General features: G+C 42.6%; 1 protein-coding gene across 1 annotated transcript in view; it reads right to left on the bottom strand.

Moving 5' to 3' along the window:
• Positions 1-5,998, bottom strand: part of LOC133018908 (dapper homolog 3-like) — a 69,263-nt gene extending 63,265 nt beyond the window's left edge. The window contains exon 1 of the mRNA XM_061085233.1: positions 5,942-5,998. The gene's annotated coding sequence lies outside the window, so the exon portion shown is untranslated. The remainder of the gene's footprint in view (positions 1-5,941) is intronic.
• Positions 5,999-25,792: the final 19,794 nt, after the last annotated feature.

Genomic DNA, 25,792 nt, shown 5'->3' with positions numbered 1-25,792 from the left:
CACACGTTGACATCAAGAAGGAGTTGTTCTCATTCCTTTCAAATAAGTTGTTAACAGATGGACAGTTCTCAGATGGCAAGGATGGCTACATCACTGCAGATGATCAAGTCCACCATGTTGGCAACGGTCCACCAATGGGTCAATGCAACCATGAGGAAGCTGACACTCGTGTCTTAGTACATCTTCTCCATGCCCTCCAAAAATCATCACTTGGGTTGGTGCATACTGGAGAAACAGATGTGATTGTAATCTTTCTGAGTAATTTCCATCACATCACAGTGTTTCCCCTACCATTCTATTAGGGGAGCGCTGCGCCCCCCCAACGGGACCTCCCACCCCCCCTGGAAGGTCAAGTTAATTATTTATTTTATTTTTTATTTTTTAATATAGCGCCAGATCTCTACATAAATCATTTTAAGGTTACATTTCCTATAAGACAGGTATATAGCTTGCATTTCTGTCTCGACATGGTCGTGCGGTTAGAGTTCTCCTCTGCTCTCTGTATCGCGCACGGAGGAGTTCCATCCAAATGCGCGCACACACAGACACGTGCGCGCACACACAGGTGAGCAGCCTCCCACCAGCGGACAGAGAGCATCCATCTGAAAACATGTCACATGAACCACCTGAGAAGCAGTTCAAAATATCCGCGCTCCCAGGTGGATGATGGCAACAGCCACTCTCCTGCGAGGAGCAGCTCTCCTGCTCCGGGTCCGAGTTCAGAGAAGAGCCCGAGTGTTGCACGCCCTGCCCCAGACAAGCATCGGTTCAGTCACCACCGGATGACCGGTTCTGACCCAGCTTGGCTTTCAGAGGGGAAATACTCCCCCTGGTTGTACAAGACTGATCTTGGTACCTAAGTATTACACCGGACGCAATTCTCCAGCGCGCAGGCGCCTGTCTGTTAACACGGGACGCGCATTTCTCGGTCAATTCTGCTTTCTCCGCTTGTTGTATTTAACCATGAACGCACCTCGCCTCGCAACTTCAGCCTGAACCATAATTAATCCCGCTGCGTCACTTCCTTCTATCACTGTTTAACCGGCAAATCTGACGTGAAAATATTTTTATTACAGACGGAAGTTTCAAAACGGTAACTTAACACAAACGAGGGTCATGGCGAAGTGCTCTATTCTAACTAGTCCTGTTTGATTGCTGTGGTAACAGTGATTTCAGGTGGTAGAGAAGTCGTTATGGGAAGATTGCTACTAATCTCGACTTTAGTCTTCTTTCACTTTATGCGCATGCTCCATAACGTCTTTACAGTGATTTCAACCAATCCGCTCCAGCGTTTCCGTGTTTTCGTGATAGGGCTTCGTGTAGACGCGATAATCATAAGTTCCGAATCCAAACATTTTTACGGATTCCGGCAATCCAGGTTACGTATGGAAGTCAGTGAATACATACATTACATACATACATGTATACATGCATGCATAAATAAATAGATAGATAGATAGATAAATTACAGTTCATAGAGAATGAATAGGGGATTATTTCAGTTTTCTTTTTGGTTTTAGGAATGTTCTGTCGAATACGTAGACAGCATAAACAGGCAGTTGTGAGAGGAAACCAGACCCGGCCATTTAAAGAGTCTCCCTGCCAGTCCTACAGAAAGGACAAACTGGACAAACACATGATGTCTGAGCATCACAGAATAACAGAATAGCCTGTCAGCGCCGGTCAGAAATCCAATGTAAAGTTCAAAATCATTAAAAGAAACACATTAACATCATGATTCCTTTAAGTTTTTGTGGCCCTGTCTCGCCGCCACCGTCGCCCCCCCCCCGCGACGCTCTGCCGCCACCGTCGCCCCCCCCAAAGCTGTAAACCTAGGGGAAACACTGCATCAAGACTGTGAATACGGCTGCAGAAATCTGGATCTCCTTTAAAGCTGGAAAGACAACCAGAATGATATCCTTGAACACAATCACCACAAACCTGGGCATGACTACATGCAAAGCCTTGGCTCTCTTCCATGCTTTCACTGGATCAGACAGTAGATCTTCTTTTAAGTTCAAGGGCAAGCGATCCTGCTGCAAGTTGATGCACAAAGTGCCATTTCTCATGGAGGAATTTGCAACCATCGTTGACACTCCATTCCAAACATCACCAAGGAGGAAAGAAGTGGCGGCAAAATGTGTCTGTTGGCTGTATTCCAATGACGAGATTGATGTTAATCTTCTCCGAATGAGGCTATTTTCACAGAAGACTAGGTATGTGGAGAGAATTCCCCCAACGAGTGATGCTTTGGATCAACATCTCAAAATGAGTGTCTTCCAAGCAAGCATCTGGACGACAGCACATCGGTATGTACTGTATCTGTATTTGTGTATTGTATAGATATATTGTATTAACATTTCTAATGAATTTATACATTATTAATTAATTAATTAATTGCATTTTTAATTCAGGTCCATGATTCCTATTCCGAACCCTACTGATCATGGATGGAAGGAAGAGGACGGCAAGCTACTTCCCATTTGGGCCACACTGCCCCTGGCCAAAGATATGTTGAATCTAGATGTGAAGTGCAGTTGTAAAAGCACTTGTTCAAGTAGCTCTCGGTGCAAGTGCATTAAAGAGAAGCTGAAGTGTACACGTCTGTGCAAGTGTAAGTGTGTGTAATACCTGGAACAGAGTAATTTCCAGGACGTAACTGAAAAGCTTTATTAAAAAGAAACACCTGTTTTACATCACCAGGCCTATTTTCTGTCTGTTTTTGAAGTGATACTGGACAAAATATGGGTTATATCGGTCATATTATAAAGATATCAGTTGCTACTCCTGATCCTGAATCAATACATACTTATTATGTTCAGATCAGATAATCTGATCAAGAGTTATAACAGCTACCATATTTTATTAAGGCTGGTGGTAGGTTGGGAGTCAACAACGCACCCTAGAGGGCAATGTTTTGACCGCCATGTCTGGCCCTCGGACCAAAATTGTTCTATAGACCCTTGCAAACAACTTAGAAGTGAAAACAAAACTTTTACATCAATTTTAAATGAAAATGACAAATTGCCTATACACAGTAACCCACTATTTACCTGCTTTCTTCTAAACTTGATGTTTTATGACCTGTCTGTTAGTAACTTGCTGCCTTTGTAAAGCACTTTGTGACACAAATGACATATGTTTGGAAAAGTGCTCAAGAAATAAAGATTATTATTATTATCATTACACAATCTGCTAATAAAGCAGAGTAAATACTAGATGAGTTTTATGGTAAGCTATGAAGTAGGCCTTTTTCACATCAAACACACATAGCAGAGCACTGGTGTCACTGATAAAAATGTCAATTCAGGTCCATTTAAACATCACATAACTGAACCTTGTAACTGGTAAAGTACAAAAGAAAGCAGCATGTCTCAGTTTATTCTATGACAAAATGTCTGCTGGGAAAATCCATATAACAATCTGAGGCAAGATTACAAAGAACAAGGCACTTACCATGCATTTTCGGACATCTTCCTTGTCCTTTTCCATCTGTCTTTGGGTTTTGAGCATTTCCAGTTGAATGGTGGAAATCTCTGTCAAAGCTTTTTCTATATTAGCTTTCATCTCACCCACAGCCAGAATTGTAGTTATTGTATCTTGAAGTTTTCGTTCAACCTCTTCTCTTTGTCGCTGTATCTGTAGCTTGATGATTTCTAACTCATCCCTCTCTTTTATGATCTTCTCCAGCCATTGGTCCATCTTCCTCCTCTTTTTTTTCTCTTGAAAATTCCTCCATTTGATTTCCTCTGTAAAGATTTTTTTCCCTTTCTCTGGATATTCTCTCATCATACACAGCATCTTCTTTGTTTCTTGTACTTCAAAAATAATTTCCTCCATGCCATTCTCTTTGTTTTTTATGCTCATCTCCATGTTGTCTCCAATGTCTTCAACCTGATTTCCTTTATGTTTCATGACATCTACCTGTTGAATATTCTCATTAAGTGTGTTCTCCATGTTCACCTCCAGCCCCTGCTCTGACCTGTGTCCCACCATCACATTCTGTCCGTCCTCCAAGTCTTGGCTTGCATGCTCAGTTTTTTTCTTCATCTCACGTATCTGTTTTTTTCTTCTGCTCATTCTTATCGTTTTTACCAGGTCCTTTTTCTGCATTTCAATCTCAGAATTCATCACTTCCAATTCTCTAATTTCTCTTTTTGTCCTTTGTAACTTGTCGTCCAGTTCCTGTCTTTGCCTTTCGTTACTCTCCCTCATACAATTCAGTGCATCCATTTCTGCTTTAGCCGACTGCCTCTCTCTCTCAATATTTTTCCTCTCTGCCTGGAATATAGTGTTGATTCTTTCTATTTCATGTTTTTCCCTCTGAATCTGTCTCAGCTTGTTCTCTATGTCTTGTTTTTGCATCTGAATATCAGTCTTAATCACAGTTTCGCAGTGTGTTACTTTCATGTGTGTATCGGTGTCTTGTCTTAGCTGTTGAGAATTTGATTTCATGTTTTCCATTTGAATGCTCTGTGTATGTACCTCCTGCTTCTCTCTCACAGTCACATCCAGTTGTTGTTGACTGTCTTCCAGCACGTCCCAAACTTTCTCAATCTCTTGTCGGATTCTGCTGAGTTTTTCCTTCACACTTTCAAAAGTGTCTGTTCCTTCCTGCTTTCCGTCTCTCCTTCCTGTCTCTGCAACTGTCACTCTCTGTATTTCAGTATGTCTTTGAAACTCAATCCAACTTTGCTTCACCTTGTTTATATTTATACTCAAACTATGTTTGATTTGCTCAATTTGATATCTTTGTTGTGATGTAACCTTTTTGTTTCTTTCTAACTCTTCCTTTACATCCTCTAACTTTTTCTCAATTTGTTTCTTTGCCTGTTTTGCTGTAAAAATTATTTTCTTGTTTTTGTTCATTGCACTCAGCAGACTGTCCATTATCTCCTGGACTTCCTTACTCTCCATTTTTGACCTCTCATACTTGATCATTTCAAACTTGCATTGCTCATTAATGATCTCATTATGTCTTCTGTCCAGAGTTGTCCTCTCTTGGTAGATCTCGGCTTGCAATGTCAGAACCTGCATTTTTTCTTGAGTGGCTTCATTTTTCTTCTTTTGAAGTTTCTCGATAACATTTACCACCTTTACTCCCAGTGCCTTTATCACCAAGTACTGATTGCGTTTTTCAGCCGTCAGTTTGTCAATGTCCTTCTGTTGTTGTTCTGTTTTTGTCTTAAGGCATCTTATTTCGTTTCTTTCTCTTTCCCAGTGCTGCTCAATCTCGTCCATCAGTTGACTGGTCAGTGGTCTTTGCCTTTGAATGGTCTCCCAATTGGTTTTCATGTTGACTTGTGTTGATTTGTCTTCTAATTGCTTGATGTTTGAGCTGTTGTGTCTTTGCTCTAATGGTCAAGAAAAGGACAGTATGTCTCTTGTTACGAACACATCAGACCATTGCTGAACATCTAATCTGCATCTCATGTGGTGTCTTTACAGAGTCTTAGGTTTCCTGTCAAATTAATGACGTTTTATTTCTGGTTTATTTAATTTGATATAACTTAGGACTTATTACTCTAAAATGAAAGTATAGCCCAAAATTGTTCAAATGTAGATAACAAGAGTACTTGAGTAAAGTATTTACTCACTGTCCAGGTGGCTCGGCTGTCTTTACCTGTCAATACCTGAACCATAGTAAAGGCCCCTATAACCTTAAGAGTTTTGAGATGCTAAACCTTTTATAAACATACAAAAAGTCATGCTGTATTTAGAGTTATGAAGATATTGTAGAGAAACTTTCATTCAGTCATAAACTTGTGTGTTGTTTAAAATTTTTCATACAATTTTCGTGCAGTAATGTACAATGTTTGCAAAGATACTGCCATTGAACTTTTTGGAGTGACAAACAGGCTTCTCATCCACCGTCACAATACTTTTTCTTTGTTATATCTTAGTAGCACTATGCTGATGTTTCAAATATGTAAGACCTTACCTAAATCAGCTGAAAGCTCATGTTCCTCCTGTGTGAGTATCTGGAAGACACTATCCTTGGACTGTGACGTTTCTTCCTGCCCAGTGTGAAACAGCACCCCCCTCTGTTCCTCTGGTGTCACATCTTCAGGAATGGGCCTGTGCTGCTGTGACATCCATGCCTCTGTGGTGGCTCCAGGTGATGTCACACCAGCAGTGAGCTGCTCCCTGAACTCCTCCAGGAAAGACTCCACTACAAATACATTTAGAGGTGAATTGTCTTGTTGGGGTTTGATATTGCTTCAATTAGAGACATTAACAATCAGAAATATGTTACAAGTAGTATTTTTACTTGAGCAATGCACACTTCACTGTGGTACGCATTAAATACATTAAAAATGTTAAAAACAGCAGATACTGTCTAGTTAAACAGTTTGAACATGTCTCCAAATCTCAATGAAACAGATTGTTTAAATTTAGGTGTAAAGGACCTGCTATTAGAAAAATCTACTTGCAATAACCTTATACCCAGTGGCAGTGACGGACACATCTATGTTCAAATCTGGAAGCATGTTTACCATATAATGATATTCCATAGGAATGCACCCACAGAATGTATATCTGCTGTCGAGAACACAATCATTTGGAGGAATAAGACAGCAACACTCACCATGATCTCTTGATTCGGCCATCATTCCATGCAACAAACTCACAATTTTTATTTCTACAGCCCAAAAAAAAGTCAATTACTTCAATTAGAACAATGAAATTCGTACAAATTTGTGAAAAGTGATTTTTATATATGATAAACAATGATCAATTTATTTACTAAGGAATTAATTATTAATTAATTTCTAATTTAATTAGGAATTCGTATTAATTATATATTACTTTTGTCTTACCTGAGGTTTCGTTAGACTTCAGACTTCAGAGGTGGTCTGCTTTGGTGTGAAACTGTAGAGATCTGAGGAGAGGAGGCAGGCTTCAAAACATTTTATAAATTTTATATCTCTTCACTCCACATGTTGTTGACCACCAGGTCTGCTTGTCAGATATGTGACACCCCTGTGCTTATGACTGGGCGATGTTGGTTGTAAAACTTCCTCTGAGTCTGGTTACAGCTGATAAGGGTGGGGCTCCATGTTTGGCTCAGTGTCCAGGGTTTTACTCCTGGTGTACTTACACACTGAATGTGGACTCTTAAACATGCGCTTAGTGCCATCTGTCAGTCTTACTAAATGATTAATGTCAGATCACAACGTTGCGTTATTGTCTCTCACTGAGACCTGGCTGCATCCTAAAGAATATATTTACTCCCCTTAGTAATATAAATACTCACATTCCTTGAGGCTCTAGGATAAGTAGAGCATATAAATTAATCCCAAACCTATAACTAAATATGACACATTTGAAAGCCTTGTATATGGCTTATGCTATCCATCCTGGAAAGCATTACAGACACTTCTATTAGTTTTAGTTTACCATTGCCCTGGGGATTCATCTGAATTTTAAGAAATGTGGAATTCTCAGAGTTAAAAAGAAATGTATTGTTATGTGATAAGCTCCTTGAGATGTATCATTTAGTTTTTTAGAGGGTCCCATACACATATAATCAGAAAGGTACAGCAGACAGTAATATAAAAAAACAACAAGAGCAAAGTAAGGACAAAAAAACACCTTATACCAGACACAAACATAAGAGAGAGAAATAGATAAATCGATGAGTTACTCAGGAATGAAGGAAATAAAATAAATCATTGAAAAATAACACTATTACTGAAAACATTAGCAATTTGGTTTAAGATGAGAAAACAAAACATTTTTGAAGGTGCGGTTATTTAAAGGTAATTATTCCAGTAAGAAGGACCCCAAAACATACAGCTATTTTTTTTACCAACTTCCTTAGATACAAAGTGGACAATAAAGAGGGTCTGATCAGAGCATTGGTGAATAATTATTATGTATAATCAAATAGGTTGAATGATTAGGAAAAGGTATGGTTAGTCTAAATGATGGTAGAGGGTCTAGGTTAGATGTACACAGAGCGAACACCTCAGCACTAGACTTAACCTTATAGAGGAATGTAGAGGGGATGTGTGAGTGGGATCTATAAGAAGAAACAACAGTAGGCAGTGTTCACTTTGTGAAGGAGGGGTCCCTGGAACCCCTCCTTCACAAAGTCCGTTCAGGTGTTCAAGGTTTGTTTTTACCCGGTTGTAATATAAATGTGGTTTTATCCGCCTTTGCTGATGATATTGTTGTTTGTGTATGTGGCTCAGAGAACCTCCAGGTGAACCAGGGAGACTTTTCGGTACAATATTTCTAATACAAATACTACATAAAACTGGACTGAGGCTCTGTATGATCCTGGTCTAAAAACTCCTTTTTAGTACAATTAAAATCCCTTCCTAAAAATAAATAATCAACTGACCCGTAACCATTTAATTTATCCTTACTTTTTTCCATGAATAACCATATTCCTGAATAAACATAAAAACTATAGAAAATGGTCGAAACAAGCTTTGACTAAAAGACACCTCCCTTGTATATGTTCAACCTCCAATGATGTTTGAGTGAGGAAGCCCACCCCTGTACTCAGTGTGGGGTTATGACTTAAGATGGCTTCCCCTTCCCACTCTCTGTACCAGTCTGCTCCATTATTAAAGTAAATGGTAAATGGTTTTATTTTTATATAGCGCTTTTCTAGTCTAGATGACCACTCAAAGCGCTTTACAGTACAGTTTTACTTTCACCCATTCACACACACATTCATACAGTGCATCTATTCACAGCACTTTGTTATTCTATGAGGGGCCATTCAGGGTTCAGCATCTTGCCCAAGGACACTTCAGCATGCAGATGGGTCAGACTGGGGATTGAACTGCCGACCTTCAGGTTGGAGGACAACCACTCTACCCCTCAGCCCAGGGTAAAAAACCCGGGAAAGTGCTAGCCTGGCAAATTAAAAAACTTAACTCAGAAAGAGCCATAAATGCCACTAGGAATGAACAGGGGGTAATGACTACAGATCCTTAGGAAATTAACAATACTTTTGTCTCGTTCTATAAGACCATGTATCAATCTGAATATCCAATAAATTCAGGAAATCAGAACAGTTTCCTAGATAAGCTAGAAATTCCATGTATCTCTGAAAATAAAAAACTTGAGCTGGATAAAGATTTGAATTTAGAAGATGTTTCTAACGCCATTCTTAACATGAAGGGCGGTAAGGCATCAGGCCCCGATGGGCTCCCAATAGATATTTATAAATTATTTAAAGAAAAATGAATAGCCCCTTTGTTAGATATGTATGCAGAATCTCTTAAACAGGGTTACCTTCCCCCTTCGCTAAGAAGTGCCTTGATCACGCCTATTCTGAAGCCAGGTAAACCGCCAACAGAATGTGGCTCCCACAGACCAATCTTACTTTTGAACTCTGACGCAAAGATCATTGCTAAAGCCTTGGCTATGAGACTTGAGACCGCTCTACCACCCATGATACACACAGACCAAAACGGCTTTGTTAATAATCGTCAGGGGTTCCACAATGTGAGGAGAGTTCTCAACATAGTTCATGTATGGGAGGGGGCCCCTGACACTGCCATCCTGTCACTTGACGCGGAGAAGGCATTTGACAGAGTCGAATGGCCCTTTCTCATGGAGGTGCTTAGACGTTTTGGGTTCGGTGATTACTTTCGTAGATGGGTTGAAATTCTGTTTGTTGATTCATCTGCAGTAGTATCTACAAATAATTTGATTTCACAACCGTTTAAACTCTTTCGAGGCACGAGACAAGGCTCACCAATTTCACCTTTACTTTTTGTAATAGCCATCGAACCACTGGCAATAGCAATAAGATCACACCCTTCAATTTGTGGTATTAAGACAGGAGATCTGGAACATCATATAGCATTGTATGCAGATGATACCATTGTATTTCTATCAGATCTTGTTAAATCAATACCATCCCTCTTAAAGTTGATCAGCCAGTTTGGTAGCTTCTCTGGTTTTAAGGTGAACAAAGATAAATCTTCTATTATGTTCTTAAATGAACAGGAGAGAAGGAATCCAACGGTATCTCACCCATTTGTAAATGCTAGAGACGGTTTTAAATATCTGGGTATTAGAATAACACCTAAGATTAAACACCCTTAGTGCAACTAATTATGAGCCCATGTTAGCTAACCTGTCAGAAGATGGACAACATTGCCTCTGTCTCTACGGGGAAGAATACATATAATTAAAATGAATATATTGCCTAAATACTTATACATTTTTCAATAAATCCCATTAGCTCCTTCACCTTCTTTTTTCTCTAAAGTGAGAAAGCTGCTGTCAGACTTTATTTGGAACAACAGGATGCCAAGACTTAGACTCTCTCTTCTATACTTGCCGTATGAAATTTACAGTGGTACCACTGGTCTGCACAATTGAGGGCTGCCATGTTTTGGTGTTCTAAAGAGGATGCTCAGCCCTGGTTACAAATTGAAATGTTTTCTTCAAAGGGTTTGACACTGGATAGTTTTTTATACTCTGCTCCCCTTAAGAAACTAAGAAAAAACACAGATAATCCCTTTGTGAAATACACCATTGCTGTCTGGCATAAAGTGCATAAATATCTTGGAGATCTCCCAGTGTTGTCCTGTTTCTCATCTATCTGGGGCAATGAACACTTTAGCCCGGCTAAGAATGACATGGGGTTTAAAGCATGGCATAGAGAACACCTCTCCTAAACCCCCCACCCACTCTTGCAGTTGTTTAAAAGTGTTGGTTATCAGGGAGAGGACACTACTAGGTGTTCTAGGGTCTCTGGCAGTGAGCAGAAAAGACACCCCCCCCCCCCCTCGGTCCAGGTGAACTCTGTATCTGTTTGTAGACAGAGCTCCATGTATAATCATCCATTGGATGTCTGCCATCCGTTTCTCCACAGGACCCGCCAGCTGCCACTAGGGGAAGAGTCTGAGCCAAAAAACTCAGTCCATCTCCACTCAACTCCTGCAAGAGAGCGGCGGTTCAGGACCTTCACACAGCTACAGTACAGCTGTTTCCCTCCAGAGGGGTTGAAGGTGCCCAGTGCTTGAGTCCTGAGGGTTAGCAGTCGGCCGCTCTCTTCTCTCCACTCCCCCACATCAAGACTCACATTCAGGATAGGAAACCTGTACTCTTGTATTTTTTTTTAAAATCAAAATCTGTTTATTGAAGGATTTTCAATATATATAAGTGCAATGCTGAATGTACATTACAGAGACAGGAGGTAAACATGAGTACAACAATCAACACCAATGTGTCCAGACAGACATGAATTGGGCAATATAACTTCAGGAAAAAAAAAACACAAGGTAACAGAAAAAGAAAAACAGAAAAAAAAAAAAAAATGCAACGTTATACAGAAAAGAAAGAATATATCAAATAAAAAAACATCCCTTCCCAGTCACTGCCAATACACTACAATAATATGAGCACATTGTCACATCTAGAGCCTGCGCTAAAAATAAGCATAAGCAAAGAGTGTTGTTAAGCTGCACCTAATGGCCAGGTTTTCACAAAGTCTGGAATGCATTAAGAAAAGGACCCCACGCCTTCTGAAATCTCCCACTTGATTATCTGTGGGGTGTGAATAAAGTAACTTAACAATGAAGTACATTTTGGGCTAAAGCCAAATTTGTCAAGCACAGCAAATAAGTACCCCCACTCAACCCGGTCGAATGCCTTCTCTGCATCGAGAGTGACAACGCATTCTGGGATATCTTCAGAGGGAGAGTAGATAATGTCAAGCAGTCGTCTAATATTAAAATAGGATTGCCTGCCTTTAACAAAGCCAGTTTGGTCTTTGGATATGATTGTAGGGAGGGCAGTCTCCAATCTATGGGCTAGGACCTTGGCTACAATTTTAGCATCCGTGTTAAGGAGGGAAATAGGCCTGTAGGAGGCACATTCAGTCGGATCTTTACCCGTCTTTGCAGTAAGGGTAATACAGGCCTCAATAAATGATGGAGGAAGTGTACCTTGCCTGCAAGATTCAGAGAGGACTGAGCATAACAGTGGGGAAAGCAGCAGAGAGAATTTCTTAAAAAATTCTGCCAGGAAGCTATCGGGACCTGGGCACTTGCCTGACTGCATTAAAGAAATGGCTGAAGCTATTTCTGTCTGGGATAAAGGTTCTTCCAATCTTTTCGTTATGTCTGATGAAAGACTAGGGATGTTGAGACCACTTAGAAAGTCAGACATTGCATTAGAATCACTCTGACAAACTGAGGTATAAAGCTGGGTGTAAAAGTCCCTGAATGCTTCATTAATCTGTAGGCGATCTGTAGTTATAAGGCCATTTGGTAACCAGATCTTAAAAATATTTTGTTTTGCTTTGTGACCTTTGAGTTGATTGGCTAATAATTTGTCAGATTTGTCTCCATATATGTAAAACATGGTTTCACTCTTTAAAAGTGATGTTCAATTGAGTAGGCGGTGAGCAGATCGAATCTGGTCTTAAGATCCAACCGTTTTTTATACAAATCTGGACACTTAGTCTGGGCATATTGTTTGTCATCTCTCTGATTTGGTGAGCAAGGTCTGATTGTTCTTGGTGAGATTTTCACTTCACTTGTAGGCTATAATCTGCCCCCGAAAGTAGGCCTTAAGAGCATCCCACACAATTAAACAAGAAGAGACATATTTGTAGTAAGAAAAAAGGCTATTTCCTCCTGCATGAATTTGACGAAGTTATCATCCGAGAGCAAAGTTGAATTGAATCGCCACTGTCTGTTCCTCTGAGGGAGGCCAGGGAAAGACATGGTCAGGACAATAGGTGCGTGATCCGAGATGACAATACTTTGATAAGCGCACGAATGAACCAGTGGAATAAGTTCGTTATCGATAAAGAAATAATCGATCCTTGAGTACATGTACTGTTGTATGGATGCAAAGAACGCCATATATCACAAGCACCATAGTTAGAGAGAAAATCTTGAATAGAACGGGCTGACCTACTCGCTGTTCTGGGTTTAGTAGAAGATCGGTCCAAAACCGGGTCTAACCAACAGTTAAAATCACCTCAGAGGATAAGAGAATATGTATCAAGATCTGGGAGCAATGAAAACAGTTGTTCAAAAAAACCTACGTCATCCACATTAGGAGCATAAATGTTTAGAAATACTACAAGCAGTGGCGATTTTAGCCTGAAATTTCTGGCGGGGCAATTTTGTTAGACGTCATGTCATTGTCGCAAAAATAGAGGTAGCTGATTATTATAAGCAGTAGGCCTATATAGACCAGTAAGATATACTATGGGCTGCATTTTGAGTGCCAGCAGGGAGCAGAAATCCTATTTCAAATACATTTCACATGCTTTAGCGCTCAGCCCGAAACAAAGATGTTGCCTATAATACAGCATTAAAGTAAAATGATGCAACAAAGTAAAAAGATTAGACAGACACATAGCTCAAATAACTTGCATAATTTATTAATTTATTATTATCAACATGAGGACGACATGCACCAGCTTCATCTGCACAACACTTTGTGTTTTCCTCCTTAACTAAAGACGGCCTGCAACTGTTTAGAGTAATTGCTAAGTGTCATGGATAATAGAGTTAATTTCTATATTCATTATATATTATATATTCAAATGAACACTTATTAGAACAATGTTTATCGTTTGCTTTCTGATTTGATACACTTTAGATAAGAACCCAGTGTTTTATTTTTCTTCTTTGTGTAGCGATTCTGGTGGCTATGGGTAATATTTTGTTGCCTACAACGCCACCTGAGGAGTCTCACCTCAGGAATATTATTAAAATGTGGTGTGCGTGCAACAGCACAGGTTCGGTTAAATCACTGGGCAAGAGACGTGTTTAAATCAATATAAAACTACTTTAATAAACAAAAAGCATATAAACAAAACACAATAAACACACAAAATAAACTAAACACTTGAGTAAAAAGATATATAGTCTTTGGACAGGGCTGTGACTCACCGCGACGACGAAGACCAAACAAAAGGGGAAAAAGGATTAAAAAAACAAACCACCCGTGACACAGCACACCAAACAAAACGGGTTGTGAAGAAACTCCCTCCACCAGGAATTGGGTCGCCGCCTTCGGGCCACAGCACCTGGCCACAACAAAACAATGATTAAAACAAGTCAAGGTTTAAAAACGATATAAACAAACAAAACAAACAAACAAAATAACACATACAAAACTATCTAAAACACAGTAGTCAAAGGTTAAAGGATGATAATAAGATGCGGGCGTTCCCCTGGACGTGTTGCTCTCCGCACACCGTGAAGGTGTGGGGTGGAGTATATTGTCTTGTATTCTGTTCTTTATTGGTAATATTAAAACACAATATTAAAACCGAAATCCTGAAGAGGAGTCCCAAATTCCAGGTTTCACCAGAACAGCAGGTTCGTCGGAGATGAGGCACGTGGCTACTGGCGTCGATGAGGGGGAAGGGCCTCACCCACCGTGTCAAGCCAAGGGTGCGTCTCCGTGGCCCGGAGGGGGGATATCCTCGGCGTTTAACCGAGTTAAGTTGTACAGCTGTAAGATTAAGTATGTGTCAGTTACAATACAGGAACCGCGAGGACGGCAGACAACGTCACTTACCCCGCTGGCGCGCTACTGTGCTCGTCTCTCCCGGCGGAGCGATTCCGTGCCGTTCGTCGGAGGTGTAGGAATTACCGCAGTGGATGAGGTGAGCAAGCTGATGTGCACACTAAAACCACGCTAACCTCCGCTCGCCAACCGAAGTCCAGGAAACAGGCAAAGGGCCGGGGAGAGAGAGAGAGTGAGAATGTGCTGCAACCTTAAATAGGGGTGCTAGCGCCCCTATTGGCGGGGAGGACGCATGCAGGTACCGCGGTCCTAGTGGCATTCGGCCACATTTGCCATAAGAGACAGAACACGGTCAGCACAGCTGTGTCCTTCAGGCTCGTCCTTACCTATTAAAATTATAGGAAACATAAAAGTACTACTATAAATACTCACGTTTCAGTTGATCACAGTAAATCTGTTTCTGCAGACAAATAATCTGTGTAACGTAGTCAAGTCAAATGGATTGGCAAGTGAAATAACTTTACATTCAATTAGATATCTTACGTGGGGGAGCTTATTCTCCAAACACACTCATCCTCATAAACTAACGCTTCTCTCTGCTGGGTGGCCCGGATCATGTCGCTTCATGTCGGGTCAATAACTCTGTAGGCTACGTTCCTGTTAGCATCACTATTACTGCTGCTAGCATGCCTGCTAGCCGAGCTAAGCTAACAACCAGGTACAGGTAGCTGCAAAGCACTACTTACAGATAAATACAATACTAAACTTGACAAACCTCAGAAACGGGAGCTCACGTCTTTAGCCTCTCTGCCAGGAGAACAAGCAGAACTTCAAAACTTATAATTCATCCGATGTGAGTGAACCTCTCCACAGACTCGGTTGGTGTCCACTGACGAGGTAGCCTGTTAGCTCAGGTGACTCCGAACCGGAGCGTTAGCCTGTTTCCGGCTGACGCTGACGCTGGAGTCGAGTAGCTTGCTGGGAGCATAGGCTGGGAGAAGTCGTAGGGCCCATCTGAATAATCCCCACTCTTCCAATGTTATCAGTGGCCTGTGTCGTTCACGCTGATTGGTGCTCCCATGGCACAGGTCTGACGCTTGCCCCGTTGTGCCGAAAGCAGAGACATACGGCAAGAGGGAAGCGTTTCACAAAGCCCAGAGCAGAGACGTACGGCGAGAGAAAAGCGTTTGACATAGCGAGCACACAGACAGAAACACACACGAATCAAATTACTTCAAAACAAGACTATAATGCTTGTGAGTCAAGTTTATTCACACACACATTCACGCTAATTTGCATGTAAAATAAAATATATTTTTGCCACAAAGTTCAGATATGCAGTATTTAGCTTTGTGCACAACAGCTCCATCTGGTTGGGCTGTGCCACTGACTACAAGTGTGTATCATAGTTTACCTGAGACGATCACATACCGACCGAACCTATCAGAGATCACATCATGTTGCACAAAGGGAATATCTTGACTGATGAGAATTGAAACTCCCCGGGCTTTTGCTTGGAAAGAGGAGTGAAAGCTATTTCTGCTTTAAGTTGTATCAAATGTGAGAAGACCTTTCTTCTTTTTACAGGATGGTTCACACCCTTACCATTCCAACTCAGTAGACCTGGATGTCTGTTCATAGCGCTTGATAAATAAAGTTAAAACATGAGCGCAGTGACCTAAGCAAAATATTAATATTAATTTGAGATAAGGTGTGACCAGTGCATTTTGCTGGATTAGAAAATATTACAAAATTACAGGCAGTGACATCTAACCCTAACCCACCCTCCCCAACCAAGACAGCTGCTAGAAAAAAAAACAAACATCATTCAACAACACCTCTTCCTGTCTCACACACATCTAAGTATTGCTCCCGTGTCATACACATAAGGGGAGTCAGCACCAAGAAAGATGTGTAGACCTAATCTAGGGGGTCTTTACAAACAAAATAGAAAGAATAAAAAATAAACAAATGTGAGCTCTAAGATATGAATACAGATAACATAAAGCGTCTAGTTCCAGGTAACGTAGAGTTAAAATTGTCTCCCAACGTAAATGTTGTGGGTGGAAATCAAAGGCAGGAGTCGTCGTTCTCAAGTTAAAATTAAGCAAGTTTATTCAGAGGTCATAGGTCAGGAAACTGCGATGTCTAGCAAATGATCATGCATGGGCCTCTAGTTCTACGCAGTAGGCTGCACAGGAAAAAAGGCACTTAGACAAGTGCGCACATAGCTAATGTATTGATATACTGGGCGTGACAGAGGTTCTTTGATTGGTCGAGACTAGACGGAAATTACTGCATATACGCGGGGCAGTGCCTCGTTGGCTGGTTCACAAGGCAGTCCTTCCCTCCTGGCTCGTTGGGTCCTCCTCCTGGCGTCGCGTGTTGATGATGATGATCTTGGCGTGCACCAGAGTCGGCGTCAGAACCAATCTAATGGGGGGGCATAGGCTCACAGCGGAGGGGCATAAATTCCCATTCAATTGACAGTGACATAAAACAAATTTTCCGCAAACCAACACACAAAACACTCTAACCTCCAATCTCAAAACATGAGTGCACGTAAGACAGTCTCTCTCTCTCTCACACAACCACACACTGAGTAGCCTACTGTGCACCGTGCGCATCAGAGCATCGCCGAAACTACAAGTGACAAGCCTACGAATAATTAAGTAGGTAATGTTAAAGTACAACTATCAAGCATCAATAAATATATGATCACAGTCAATGCAGCCATGTTTCTAATAGCGCCTACACAAACACGCCGGCCCCGATCTCAAAACAAAACGTGCGCGCACACAAGTTCTCAATTCAATTCAATTCAATTCAATTCAAAGAAGCTTTATTAGCATGAATGTTTTTTAACACTATTGCCAAAGCTGATTCAACACATACATATTACATAAACATGCAGAAGGACAAAATAAAATTAACAGAGTTGATTAAAAATAAAAGAAAATCAACAAAAGAACATTCCAATTCTTATGTCCATTTTGTGTTTTAACGTCCCTGACCCTCGTTGCTTATGCTTATCGCTCTAACTTCCGCTCTGACTACAGCCGTCAACTCAACCGTGACGCAATTGTAATAATAAATTCAAACACACCAATCAACAATCACACACACACACACTTCTTTTAAGATTATTTTTGTTTGATTTTGTTTAATAATAGCCTATTTATAAAGGAAAACGTCTGACTTTTACTATAATAAAAATAATTAATTAATACAACACAGGGCATGACTTGGGGGGGGCACAGTAAGGCTGTCGGGGGGGCGTGGCCCGCGAATGCCCCCCCATAGCGCCGACACTGGCGTGCACGCCAAGTCGCGGTTACCAGAGGTCATAGCGTTCCGGCCTCAAAGCATTCTAAGACTGATGATCTCATTGTGTGTGTACTGATGGAACGTACCATGCACAGGAGAGAGGACGTCTTAGAAATTAATGTAATGAAGTGATTCATGGAACACTGTGAGAAAAGGCATAAAACCTCCTCTAAGTCTAATCTGTCAGCTGTGTGTGTGTGAGGGAGGGTTTTGGCCTTGTCTGCTCATTATCTGCCTCACCTCCCTCAGATGTTGGCCTTTTGTGTGTGTGTGTGAACATGATGTGTATCTGACCACACGTTAAAGTGTGTGTATGTCAATATAAACAAACGCTCACAGGTGGAAAAGTGCATTGTCAAGGGTCGTAATGCAGAGCTAAACTCTATATTAATAACATTAATATCAGGACCGGCCCTCATATGAAAACAGAGAGAATAAGTAAATTCTGTTTTAGATACATTATTTATGCAGTGACCAAACACCGTGAGATTTGCTTGTAATATTAGTAATAGTCTGTGGAAGCAAAAGGAACAGCGTTAAAATACTCACGTATGAACCACTGGACTGATCATATTCACCATATATATAAACAAGTCGCGCCGTCCAGCTTGTAACTAACCATGAAGAAAGGCAGGACCCAAATTGGAGCCACCTTTCCTCTACTGGGTTAGTTGTTAAACAGTCCCATCACGAAGTTTTCGAGGATTTGGGGAGAGACCTGACGTACTCGCGCGCCTCGTCCGCAAAGCTGATCCACTTTCTGGCTCTGCTGGGCAGCGTCAGCCGGAGCTGGGCGGGGAAGAGCAGAGCAGGCTGCAGACCGGGATTATAAAGTTCAGTCATCAGGTCTCTGTACTCCGCTCGCTGGGTGACAACGTCAGGGCTGTAGTCCTCTTCGATCCGAATTGGCTGGCTGCAAGAGACTTCCGTGTCAGGTGGCTTCCGTGTCAGGTGGCCCAGCTTCAATATACCTCCCTCGTCAACTTGTTCTTTACCGTTGCTGATGTTGATATTGATGTTAGGACTGAGTCGGCCACACTGCATGAAAAGAAGAGTTTGTGTCATTATGTGTCGCAGGAAATTATTGGCGCATTTTTCAGTTTACGGCTTTTTCACAGGAATCTGCCGGCAGCAAAGGAAACTCTCAGGAATTGAAGCAGGTTTACAAGTTTCCTGCAGTTTTCGAGCCTGAGAATGTTGGGAGGTGACCCCCCTGCACCTACACGCCTAGGGGAGGCTTTCAGATGCAAATGACAATGCTCTGAGCTTCACAAATGCAAGTCAGGAGAGTTTCCCTCAGAGCAAATAACACCTTTTTCTAAGAGGCCCCAACTACACTATCTGGCTGAGTACACCAGGCTTAAAATCAATATAAAATTGTAAATCGTTCTTAAGTAAGTAAGTGTGCTATAATTATTTTATTTTACATCGTATACCATGAACAAAGGTCAATGCTGTCAAAAGAAATGAAACAATGCACTTCATTTCAAAATTTTATTGTTATCCAAAACACAATCCTAAATCTCAACCACTGTACAGAGTGGCATGATAAGTCACTCTTTCAATTGTGCTGGTTAAATGCACAGAGGATGTGATAACCACACATCTACCAGAAATCCGCTCAACAGGAAGAAATGATGCTGGGTATGATGTGTCTGTGCCCTGTAAGCTCCAAACTTCTACCGGCTTTCCATAAAAATATCTGTCCTCCCAAAATACTGGCAAATATAGCACCATATTCACATGTCAATGGCAAACTAAGCTGTTTTCCATGAATTATAACTGCTTCGTTTTCACCACTACTTTCAAAATTGCTACGAAACATTCATGGATTTACTGATTTATTTTTTCAGTGTAATATTTAATCCCCCATGGACTGCACAGTGACAAAACACAGCAGCCGCCTGTTTGGCTTCAACATACATCTCTGCTCAGTTTGATTATTATTTTAAATATATAGAAGACACAATATAGAGCTGAAATTTCTTCATAATTTGAACTTCAATTGTCTTATTGTTGTTATTAAACTTTCTCAGTATTCCATTAAAACACTCAACACTTTTATCCAAAGCGACTTACAAAAGGGTGCATTCAACTATGAGGATTCAAACACAGAACAGCGAGAATCATGTATGTACATTTACTTAACACCAGAAAGAATAAACTGGGCCTCAGTCACATACTCATCCCATATGAAGGTGCAACTTAAAAGCTGTTTTAACCGCTGCTTTAAGATGAAAAGGACATTTGTGAAGATTTACTGTGAAAACCTCACGTCACTCGCTCTCGTCACCTGATGGACTAGTTCCTTTCAACAGGGTGGGGCACGGTCCCCTTGGAGACAGCCATGACTGACAGCTTTTGTGTGGCAGATCATATTTTTTAAAGAAAACCTCTATTAAATACAGTCCAACATGACGGTTTGTTTGGTTTTAAATTGTCATTTATTATCACACTGGTATTTAATTATCACGGCAAACAATAACACTGCACTAAACTGTAAGTGTAACTGTAAAGTGAATGTGTATCTTATTCCCTTCTGCTCATAATACAACAAATAAACAACTCAGAAGTTGACACTGGCAGATCCATTCTCCATCCATTGTGTGTGGTGTAGGGATGTCACGAGAACCGATACTTACGATACCTGTCGATACTAAAGGCCGATTTATAGTCGTTTTTTACGCACGCACGCACGCACGCAGCTTCTACGGACTCGTTTTGGTTTATAGTTCCCCCAGAGTTGCGCGTGTTGCAACGCAATTCACCGCCAGACTACTAGGCGGAGTAATTTTTGTTGTTGAAGTCGGCTCTTCTTTGTGTGTGGCACACGTTTATTGACATCGCCACAGCGGCTCCTCAGAGCCTTTTTCTGGCGGAAAAAATCCGCCGGTTAGTGACGGGTTATACTAGTGGACATGGTTTCGGATCTTTTCTGCCAAGTGCTCTTCTATTTGGTCCATATTCGTTCTTCTAAATCTTCCGTGGCTTCCGCAGTTTCCGGGTTTGAAACCGGAAATGCGACTCCGGACGGGATGTATAAGCAGACCAATCACAAGCCTTGCGGGCCGCGTGAGGCTCGCGTCGCTTTGTCGTATAGTCAGAAAAATTGGCTGGCGCGCGCAAGCCGCAACACGCCCCCCGCAAGTACGCGAGGGGCGTGTCGCGTCGCTCGCGTGCGTCCGTCCGTAAAAAGCCGAGTATAAATCGGCCTTAATATAACAAAACACAGATGATGCCCATTTTTTGAAGCACCGTGAGCTTCGATGCCAGCTGTTAGCAACTTAGCATTAGCATCGGTGCTGCGCCAGTCGACGTTTACATTCAGAAAACCAAGACGGCAACTGCGGCTGCAGCGTTCGCCCCACCTCGACTTGTTTATTAAAAAGGCACAAAGAGTCGTGTATGGGAGTACTTTGCGTTTGACGCCGGGTTTACACCGGACACGAAAGCAACGCCGCCGCACCGCGTTAATCACTAGTGCGCCGGTGTTTGGTTGTTTACACCGGAAGCTGAAGCGGCGCTTGGAACCCGCACAAAGGTTTAACATGGGAGTGGATGGGAGCCAGCTGTTATTTAAGGCTAGGCGCTGCGCTGACGCGTCGCTTTGGCGTCGCTTCAGCGTCCGGTGTAAACCCGGCGTGAGGCAGATAACCGTGGCATTATCATTTAACGCATAACGTGTCTCACAACAAAGCGTCACTCACATGCGTCTCAACTACCGTATAACCCTCAGTTTATGCGCAACCTCATTGAACTACCGTATATGACATTAACAACATCCAAAGAATGCACTTTTTTTTTACCGTGGTATCGAAATTGGCATTGAGAATCGTGTTATTTTAATGGTATTGGCACCGACTACTGAATTTTTGGTATCGTGACACCCCTAGTGTGGTCCCTTTAAGAATGAGGATTTGGGAGTGACGCGGATATGAAAACTTATATATCCGTCTTTCCTTTACAAGCAGGAAAATTATTTCTCTCTATTTGAGAAAAGTTCATATTTGTGTTGTCAAATGTCACAATGACCCTGAAATTCTGTCTCTTCTGTTATCTTATACTGAATGAATGCAAGCAAAGATACAGAGAAAAATCACACTCTTTCTGAGTGAAATCAATCTATGAACTGTCTGAAACAATGGATATCCGCAGCCCCAAATGAGCCCAAAAAAAATTGGAGCGCGCAAACATTCAGCATCTTTAGGGTCTAAGCCCCCCCTTTCTTTCAATCCTAGAAACGCCCCTGGCGACACTTCTACCAGCCAATCGCAGTGATTTTTTTTTTTTTAGGGTCTGTGGTTTCCTCTAATGGTCAATCGAGAGAGGCTCTTGCCGGCGGCTTGACTCCGATTCATATGCTAATTAGATCACACGTCGCTCCGCGCGGCTCTCCGCTTTGTTCTCCATATCCCCCCACACGGTCCGTTTACGCCGCTCCCCTTAGGTTATTGTCGCTGGCGAAAGCGGATGTCACGTCATGGAAACCGTAGATAAATGCAGGGGATTAGGTGTGTCCCAAGAGATTTCCTGTGACAGTAATTCTGCTTTTTGTCTAGTGCCAGGAACCCATTGTCGAACAGTGGCTCCTCAAAGAGCCACATCCCAGGCGTGGGGTCGGGAGGCCTAGTGAAGCTGAGAGTCCTCCAGGCATCTATCACGGAGGTATAATAAAAAGTGAGTCCAGTCAGTTTGTGATGAGGAGAGTTCAACAGGAACAGCTGTTGTCATACCCGAGGCCCCGGGCTCTCCAGAGCAGCAGGTGTGCCACAGCCGACCAGCACAGTGGGGAGCCGTACAGCAGCCTCTGGGCTGCCTGCAGTCTAAAAGCAGCAGTCCTGGAGATGATGTCCGTTAGTCCATGGCCCCCCTCTGCTATAGGGAGGTACAAAACGCACCCAGTGATGACCTGACCAAAAGAAGTCTACCAGCAGCCCGGTAGAGTAGTAAGCACATGGAGTCTGTGCCACAGGGATGCTGCAACCAGGTTATTGACAATCAGAGTTCTTCCCCTGTAGGACAGCTGGGGTAGCAACCATTTCCACTTAGACAACTTTGCCTGCACCTTCCCCAGCACTCCCTCCCAGTTCTGCCTCTCTATTCCTTAACTAGATGCAATCTGAGGACTTTTAACCCTCTTATTCCCCATGTCAGGTTCCCAGGGAGACTGGATACTCCCCCTGCATCCCACTGACCAATCACAGAGGCCTCACTCTTTTCCCAGTTCACTTTGGCTGTCGTAGCCTTCTCATATAATGCCAGACTGCTCTCTAAATCTTTGATGTCCCCCTGATCTTGGACAAGGACGTTTACGTCGTCAGCATAAGCTAAGCCAGCTCAGGCAGACGCAGGCCTTTCAGCCGAGTCCTGAGCCGACACAGGAGAGGTTCGATGGCCACACTGTAGAGTTGGCCTGACATGGGGCATCCTTGCCTGATCCCTCTTTTGACTGGTACAGGTCTGCTCAGCCCTCCCCCCACCTTCACAACACAACAGGTATAATTTTATAATAATTTCACCCAGGACAGAAAGTGCTCCCCGACACCAAAAGCCTGCAGTGTGGCAAACAGGAATGAAGGATCGACACGATCAAATGCTTTTTCCTAGTCAATGGAAATAATGACAATATTAATATTATACGTTGTACACAAATCAAAAGTCCTTCCCGAACGACTCCTTCAATACATCCAGCAGGTCCTGTCCCATAATATTCCAGAAATGTAAGATTCCCATCCGGCAGCCAGAGTCACACCATCTGCTTCCCCTGAGATCTCTAGGTTAAAAAAGAAAGTGGTAGATGCTATGTCTTTTAATTTCTGGAAAAGAGCTCGAACCAGAGCTCCTTTGGCCTTCTCCTGGAGAAAGGAGTTCAGTTGTTGTCTTTTAACTAATAATAACTTTCTCCGTGTTGGTAGCTACACTCTCCAGCTCCTTTATATCTGCCTCTAGCTGCTCCATTGCTCTTTTAATGTTTCCTGTAGAGTAGGCAGTGTACTGCTGGCAGAACACCCTGATTTGACCCTTGCCAACCTCCCACCACTGACTCAGGGAGGGAAACGACTCTTTCTTGGATCTCCAGTTGGCTCAGAACAGTTTGAAATTCCCACAGAAATTTAAATCATTTAAAAGCTTAACATTAAAATGCCAGAAGGATCCAGGCTTTCTAGCAGGAGATAAAAGCAGCTCTACTAAAACTAAATGATGGTCTGTGAAACCAACCCTTTGGATTTGAAAGTTTGTCACACGGGTGATAAAAGGAGCGGATGTGTAAAATCTGTCAAGCCGGGCACCACTGACCCTGCCGTCTGTTATTTTTATCCAGGTATACTGCCTGGTTGAAGGATGTTCCCTCCTCCACGCGTCCACTAGATCTGCCTCTTTGACTGTCTGGCGCAGAAAAGGGGACTGAGGATGGAGCTCCTGTCCTGTTCGGTCTATAGTGACGTCTGTGCAGCGGTTCCAATCCCCCCCCCCCCTCATTATTATACATTCCCCTTGACCAACACTACCCAACTTGTTTTTTAATAATTTAAAAAGAGTAACCCGTTCAGGACCTTGGTTTTGTGCATATACGTTGATTAAATAACAAATAATACTGCGTATTTCCACTCTTATACACTTATACCTGCCTGCCACGATCTCTGTGCTGGATAGAATTGTAATGTTTAATGAGGGAGAAAATGAAACAGCGACTCCAGCGCTCAGGTTAGAGCCATGGCTGAGTACGTGCTGCCCCCTCCACCATACTCCCCAGTCTGTCTCATTCAGGCAATCACTGTGAGTCTCCTGTAAAAAGTGGACATCCAGCTTTTTTCCTTTAAAAAGTTCTGATACTAAAAACCTTTTGTGAGTACTTCTACCTAAAAATACAAACAGGTATACACAGCAGAAAGAAAACACCCAGTGTTGAATGGTCATGGTCAATTTTATTTACAACTTTTCCTTCTCTTGGATCGTATCTTACATGGGAGACCTTTCCTTGCCACAGTCACATGCTTCCTGAGCATATACCTTCTTTTCTCATTCAGGACATCCGTCCCTACCACTTTCTGGAGGGTACTCACTGTCTGGATAAACTTTTGTATGTCCGGGAAGTACTCAGCTACCTCCACTGCTCTGCCAAAGGATTCATCTAGAAACTCATGACCTCTTTGAATGAATATAAATCCGTGCTTAGTGAGATGCTGTTAGCTACAGAAACATCAGATTCATAATCTTCCTCCACGTCCATCTCACTAACCTGACTGCTGTCTATTTCAGCCTGTATCGGTTCTGCCTGCTGTGCAGGACCACACTGCATCTCCTGCTCCACGTTGGCAACAAACACCTTTCCTATTACTTCCTGTTTCTCACTTCTCCTCTGCACCCTCACCAAGGACTCAGTCCCCCCAAGACCGGCCTCAGAAATAGGCGCAGCAGCAGAAACCTCTGCGCCCGTCGCAGAAGCGGGAACCCCAGCCCCCAGACCGGCAGCCGCTGGAACTGCCGCAGAGGGCCCGGCGACTGCCGGAACCGCCGCCGCTGACCCGGCACCCCCTGGACCGACCGCACCCGGCCCGGCATCCACCGGAACCGCCGCAGCCACAGGCCCCACCGCCGCCGAACCGCGCACCGCAGCCACCGGCACCACCGCAGCCGAACGGGGCCCTGCACCACCGCAGCCGAACCAGGCTTAAGATAAGATAAGATAAAAACAAAAGAAAGATGAAATAAAACAAACGTCTGTGTAATTGTTGCCCCCTTAAGCAACTAAATCATCTGGAAAGACTTGGAGAAGTCAGCAGTGCAGGGAAAAGGCAGATATTTGGGGAGCTCAGTTACTTTTATTTACCTGAGAGGTGCCTGCCCGGGCTCTGTTGGCTCTCAGCCAATGGAATGTCAGGATTCAACTCTCAGGGAGCAACCCGGAACACAGTGGGGGTCCCTGAAGGACACTGGGGACACCTCCCCCGCTGGGAGAGGACTCCAGGCTGGAGTGAAAAACTCTTGAACT

This window comes from Limanda limanda, chromosome 14 (assembly GCF_963576545.1).
Source record: "Limanda limanda chromosome 14, fLimLim1.1, whole genome shotgun sequence".
Lineage (NCBI taxonomy): Eukaryota > Metazoa > Chordata > Actinopteri > Pleuronectiformes > Pleuronectidae > Limanda > Limanda limanda.
The sequence above is the reverse complement of the archived record's forward strand: the minus strand, read 5'-3'. Positions and strand labels throughout refer to the sequence as shown.